This window comes from Nanorana parkeri, unplaced genomic scaffold (genome assembly GCF_000935625.1).
Source record: "Nanorana parkeri isolate BGI_ZX_2015 unplaced genomic scaffold, ASM93562v1 scaffold504, whole genome shotgun sequence".
In the NCBI taxonomy this organism is placed as follows: domain Eukaryota; kingdom Metazoa; phylum Chordata; class Amphibia; order Anura; family Dicroglossidae; genus Nanorana; species Nanorana parkeri.
The window spans coordinates 184,635-190,277 of NW_017306772.1; positions in this window are offsets into that span (position 1 = coordinate 184,635).

The window sequence follows — 5,643 nt, forward strand, 5'->3', positions numbered from 1 at the left end:
TTATGCAACTTTGAGGCCGATATGGGAAAAACACCTGTCCTTTCTATTACATGCTTGGGAGATGTGCTTAAGCTGTATGTTGTGTTACTGATCAGTACTACTCTCCTAGACAGTGTCAGCGACACTGTATTCTAGTATTGCATATTTTGCCTGTGTAATTGTTTTTTTTAATGTTTACATTTAACTATTGTTACCACCTTGCCCTGAGTGGGTTGACTCCTTAAATTTAGTTCTGCTGGACTAGATCCATTCTAGCTAATATGTGATCATTTGGTTTTCCATAAGAACTCTGTTATTGTTTGTATGTGCCTGCTGCTGGGTGTAACCTTGCCACAGAGCAGAGCATCCAATAATGCAGAGTTATGAATAGGAATCACTAGGAGGTTCATAGCTACCGGTGCATGCTGGGGAGGAGATAAATATTTGAGGTTGAAGCCAGTGTTGGACTTGGACCTCACAGGAAGTCTGATGGAATTCTAGGGAATTCTGTGCTATGTTTGCTAACCAGCTAAGGTTCTACAATGCACAGTGTTACTGTGATCAATTTAAAGGCCCTCTGCACCGTGAAGCTGGGAAGTGGGTAGTGAGTCTGGAGTTCTGTACTGTCCTAGGTGTCTGTAGCCCTTTACCCTCCTAAAGTGATTGGTGCCCAACTTTGCATTTCCATCCCTCATCTGGGCTCATCCTGGAAGTGAAATCTCAGCCCACCTTGCCTCTGAAGTCTCCTACATGCTCCTAGGGGTCAGGGGGGTGCTACACTTGGGTTAAATAGAGCAGAAGCATCCCAATCTGAGTAATTCCAACTTTGAAAAAAAAATATATATACTTTTTCCAGGTAGTTTTGGCTGTGACATCTGATTTTTTCTAGCAGTAAAAGGCCTGAATTGACAGTTACAACAGATCTAAAATCTATAGAAAAGCTAAAGTCCTCAAACAAATGCCTCAGCACCTCAATGAGACAAGTTAGCAACAAAGGCCTTCTTTGGTTCTCATGGGCACATAGCACTCACTTTCTTTGGGAGTGCTGCTAATGTGCCCTTTTTCTCCTTCTCGCCAAGTTGCATGGCAGCCATATTTTAGGAGGACTGCTAATGTGGCCTTTTCCTCGTCCATTGCCTCTTCTGCTAATCCTGCCATAGGAGAAGTAGGATTGAGATGCTGGTGGTGAGGATGAAGGATGTGGTTCTTGCATGAAGGAGTGTAGGAAAAATATAATAGGCTGCCTTCCCTTCCACAGTGCAGGGAAGTAGGCAGCATGAAGAGGGGGGTAATTATGCGGCCAGGGGTAAGGGCATGCAATAGCAAAACTTAAGCGTAGAATCCTAAGGCCATAGGCTGCCTGCAGAGGCGGCTCTAGAGTTTGCGAGGCCTTAGGCAAAACCTAAACATGAGGCCCCACTCAGGCCTGTGGGGTCTTACCAGGGCTCTGTGGGGTTTAACCAGGCTGGTGAGACCCCGCAGAGCCCTGGTGAGACCCCACAGAGCCCTGAATAAATTAGGGCTCTGTAGGGTTTTACCAGGGCTCTGTGCGGTTTCACCAGTCTGATTAGACCCCTCAGTGCCCTGGTGAGACCCCAAAGAGCCCTGGTTAAACTAGGGCCTTGTGGGGGTCTCAGCAGAGCTCTGTGGGGGTCTCACCAGTGTTGGTAAAACCCCACAGAGCCGTGGGGAGACCCTACAAAGCCCTGATTTAATCAGGGCTCTGTGGGGTCTAACCAGCTTGGTTAGACCCCACAGAGCCCTGGTCAAATCCTAAAGAGCCAACCAGGGTAGGGTTCCAACATGGTTCTGTGGGGTTAAACCAGGGCTGGTGAAACCCCACAGAACCCTGGTGAGACCCCAAAGGGCACTGGTGAGACCCCACACAGGCCCGGTTAAACCAGGGCTCTGTAGGGTCTCAACCAGGGCTCGCCACAGGGCTCTCACCTGCTTTCCACAAGGCTCTCTAGGCTGCCACTCCAGTACTGTGTGTGCTGTGCTGGCCGTGTCTTGAGGGCGTCTCCATCAGCTTCTGCAGTTAAACTCCACCCTCCCAGCCAGAGATCCTCGTGTGGTGGATGGGAGGGGGGAGGTCTCTTCTTATTGGCTGGTGGGCGGAGCTCCGTGCAGAAGACGAGTCGATGATCCGCACCAACGATCGAGGTAACGGATGAGTTCTCAGCCCTGTCACTGTCAAACTGAGAGTCTCAGTTTGACAGCTACGTGGATGAGAGCTGACAACGCTACCTGGCTGCCGTTCTGACAGGGCAAACCAGGCGGCCGCAAAGCCCTCGGGAGCGCGAGGCCTAAGGCGACCGCCTAATTTGCCTAATTAAAGAGCCGCCTCTGGCTGCCTGCCCTTCCCCAAATTTTCCTCCAATAGGAAAATGGACAGAGGCAGTCTGGATCAGACTATGGGCTGTCATAGATGTTGTATTTGTGGCTGTTGTACAACTACATATTTAAAATAAATGTATACAATAAAAACTCCCCCTGCAGTAGGGCAACCCCCTTCCCTACATTGCAAGCATTGGTTAAGTGCTCATTTATGCCTAGTGGACGGGAGTGAAGCACTCTTCTACTTCCCTGCTCCGCACAGTGGTTAGTGCTCCCCTTTTTCCACTCTGTTCCAGTTGGTGGAATGTCCCACAGCATCTTTATGTCTATGGAACCTGCATAAGATGTGATGACATCAGAGATTTTTAAGGTGGCCATACACCATGTGAATTTTGGTCGCTGTCGGCACCCTTCTGCTGGCATTCTTCGATCCGATCGAAGGAGCCGGTTGGACAATTTTTGGCCGAACAGTGCTTCAGCAGACAGTGGACTGCCGCTGTCATTATTCAAGCCCTGCTAGCGAACACTGCCAGTTAGCTGCTTGGACACCAAGCGGTAGCTTCAGGGGTTGACTAATGACAGTGGACTGCCTCTGTCATTATTCAACTCCCTGGCTGCTTAGTCGGCTGTCATTATTTAACTTCCACAGCTACCAGTTAGTTCCTAGCAACTAACCATCAGCAGCTAGGGAGTTAAAGAATGACAGCGGGTTAAAATGTGCTACTGATGGTTGGTTGCTAGGACCACCCGGCGTCCTAGCAACCAATCAATGACATGATGCATATCCAGTCCCGCCCATCCCAGCATTCCAGTTGAGGTGCCTCCTGCTGCCTACCTATTTGTCTCAGTCAGCCACCTGCCCAAGTAAGCCAGTGCACACATAAGGAGGAACTCTACACTATCAAGTAAGGGGGGAACTCTGGGTAGTCTGATGTAAGGGGGTCGCTGATTACTGAGTCCCCAGCATCCCCCTTAACAACAGAGTCCCCCCTTACTAGTTCTTAGGACTCTGATGTAAAGGGGGTCTCTGTGGACACTAATATAAGGGGGGACTCTGATGTAAGGGGGGGACTCTGCGGTACTGAGTCCCCCCTCAGATGATTAGGAAGATAGTATTTGTGGGTCAAAGATGGTAATGTTTTCCCCATGTAAGCATATTAACATGCAGCCATGAGACAAGCAGCCATTTTGATGCCATAAAAGACAATGTGAGAAGAAGGGAAGTACAACGCACACACAAGGGGAGGGAACACAGTAAAAGATGGTGCAATAACCAAAATGCCCACAAGATGGCAGTATATTAACCAGCTATACCAGTGATGGCAAACCTTTTTGAACCCGAGTGCCCAAACTGCGACGCAAAATCAATTTACCTCAAAGTGCCAGCGCTGAAAATAAGTTTAGTACTGTATTGCAGTTCTTGCGCTCGGGTTTAACCCCTTCGTGACGGGAGACGTACACTGTACGTCCAGCCACAAAGGGACCAAATGACTTGTCACGTACACTGTACGTGACGAGTTATTTGCTGCTTTAGAAGGCTGCTAACCGCTGAGAATCAGCGGTTACCTTTCAGTAATAGATGTCTAACTATCTAGAGATCCATTACTGAAAGGGTTAACCTTTTTCAGACACCCGATACCTTAATATCGGGTGTCTGAGAGTCACAGCAAAGCAGACACACATGTCGGCTTTTGCCGGCATTCTGACAGCTCGTATAGATCGAGAGATATCTCTCTCAAGCTATACTGGCTTTTTTTTTTTTTATCTTTTGACTTTCAAGAATAGATACAAAATGTTATGTATTAGACACATAATGTATCTATTCTTGAAAGTAGAATGTTTAAGTTTTCTGAAACATTCACTGACAGCTGAATCCTGAACTGCTGCAGGATCAGTGTCACTAACTTATTATCGGCTGTTCTGAAGTTTGAAGCAGCCTGAAAAAAAAAAAAAATGTATTAATTTATCAAGCAGTAATAGTGAGATTAATTCACAATGACTGCCTGATATAATTAAATAAATAAAATTTGTCAGTATAAAAAAAGTGAAAAGTGTAAATAAATTTAAAAAAATAGTGAAAAGTGTAAAAAAATTAAAAATAAGGGACAAATAAATGAATGTATGTATTGCATTTTTTTTTAGCTGTGCTGGTTTTGTTAAAAAAAAATACTACAAATCAAAACTGGGAAAAAAAGTTTTTTTTTACGTTTTTTCCTCTTTTTTTAATTTGTATTTGTCCTAAGTGAGGCGTTAGACGCACATATGTGATATAAATATATAGCCCTATCTGTCCTCTAAAAAACAATATATAATATGTGTGGGTGCACTTTGTAAGAAAGTATATTACTGACGTGGAAGAATCACACAGCAAAAATTTCAAAAGTGTGTCAGTCATTTACGAACAGAAACTAAAAACAAGCTCAGTCATGAAGGGGTTAAGAAACGTTCAACAACACTGCCTTAGGCCCCAATTCACACTAAGCGACATACCTTACAAGGGGGGCCAGGATATCGCGATTGTTCGGGGCGACATTCCAGCAAAGATCACGCGAGATTCACCGTCGGGCTGCATTCAAAAATAGAAAAATTGCGCAACATCCGCGGGAAAAAAGGTCCTACTGAAGCGACAGCGACGGGCGACATGGAGCTGTACATTAGAACAGCTCCATTGAATAACATTGGCCGGCGACTTCTCGCGATAATGTGCGAAATAGCGGGATTTTACGCACAGTGTGAATAGGGCCTTAGGCAAAACAGGGAAACACGCATATTCAAACATTTATACACTTAATTAAACACATACACACGTACTGAAACACACACATCACACACACATCACACACACACAGAACTACTAATAAAAATGAATAAATAAAACATTGCCCCCTCTCCTACCTGGGTTTGCGTGTCCTCCCCGCCACGCGTGCCATAGGTTCGCCACCACTGAGCTATACTGACAATATGCCAGTAAAGCTTAAAAGGAGAACTATGAGGCGACTGAAAATCACTCAGCCTCATAGTTCTAGCCGACCTCTGACAATGAAACTGTCACAGGTCGGCTCAATAGATCGGGAAGTGAGCGAACACATAGCGTCGCTCGCTCACTTCTCGATCAATCCCCTGCAGGGATTCCCCCACCCCTGTCCTCACCTCCAGCGCTGATTGGCGGAACGGACGGAGGAGGGGGCGGGTACAGCTGGCTCTGCCTCTAGATAGGCAGAGCCAGCTGTCAATCACGCAGCTGGGTGGATCTCGACAGTAATGCCGGGATCTGTCCCGGCTGCGGCGTCTCAGTATATCGCGAGCTATGGCTCGCGGTATACTGAG